This window comes from Octopus bimaculoides, chromosome 7 (assembly GCF_001194135.2).
Source record: "Octopus bimaculoides isolate UCB-OBI-ISO-001 chromosome 7, ASM119413v2, whole genome shotgun sequence".
NCBI lineage: Eukaryota > Metazoa > Mollusca > Cephalopoda > Octopoda > Octopodidae > Octopus > Octopus bimaculoides.
Window position 1 is genome coordinate 109,225,964 of NC_068987.1, and position 1,412 is coordinate 109,227,375.

Below are 1,412 nucleotides of genomic sequence, written 5' to 3' on the forward strand. Positions count from 1 at the left end.
CATGTTTTGCATAAGGAGGTATACACCTGAAGAAAGGTTGTCCATTAAAAAAAAAACCCAGAGTGCTTTCGTTGTGGTGATGTAGGACATAGAAAGACGCACTGTAGAACGAAAATAACCAAACGTCAGAACAAAGGAAAAAGAATAAACATTATGTCATCGGAAGAAATTGATAATATAATGATGAGGAAATTCATGAAGGTGAAAATCAGAAATACAAGTGTTTAAAATGCAGTTGGACACTGGTAGTGATATCACCATTATAAACGAAAACAAAAATTGGAAATATGTTGGTAAGCCGAAATTAAATACATCAAAAAAGGTGGCAGATGGTGTTAGAGGAAAAAGATTGTTTTTTCGGTGAATTTGTATATAATGTAACATTTCGAGGTCAAACGAAAAAGGCAAAGATATATGTATGAAAAGATTCACTTTTTCTATTTGGCACAGATCGGATGGAACTGTTCAAGTTGAGGAATACGCTCATAAGTGTTTTGAGTGGAAATAGAGTCGGTTCAGTCGAAGGTTCGAATGCGGCTGAAGACTGAAACAAAAAATTACAGTAAAACAGAGTAAACCAAAACGAAATGAAAAATGACCCACGATAAAAAATAAACATTGTTCAAAAGTAGATGTTCTGTGATCGAGACTGCACATCGATTTCGCTGGTCCTTTAAACGGTTCACACTACCTCGTAGTAGTTGATAGTTTGTCGAAATGGCCTGAAATTTGCAAGTGTAAAAAACCAGCCTCCACAACTGTAATAATTTTTTTTACACAAATTGTTTTCAAGATTTGGCATCCCAGACAAGATAGTTTTCAGCCTTATTAGGTTTTCATCAGAGGTCTTTGTATCACTTGACCAAATAGTCAATTTCTTTCTATACACAGTAAATCCAGTTGCTAATTTTGCGTATTTAACGTGGAAGATTAATGGGTGAGATGGGTACTGATGACAGAACAAGAACTCCTGAAATATGTCATATACGCCCATTACCCATTTCTCATCTTCGATCTCATTATCGCTGATTATACCAGGCGTCTCGGATACGAAACGCCGTAACAAAATCAGTGCTAGATATAATCTCTATCGCTAATTTGTAGAGCTAATCTTAACAGTTTTATTTGATATAAGCGAACCAAGGCGGCGAGCTGGCAGAGACGTTAGCTTTTCGGGCGAAATGCTGAGCGGTATTTCGTCTGTCTTTACGTTCTGAGTTCAAATTCTGCCGAGGTCGATTTTGCTTTTCATCCTTTCGGGGTCGATAAATTAAGTACCAGTGGCGTACTGGAGTCGATCTAATCGATTGGCTCCCTCCCCAAAAATTTCGGGCCTTGTGCCTAGAGTAGAAAAGAATATAATTGAACTGCGAACAGCTATCTCAGTCCACACTGTATCTAAGTGTGATATA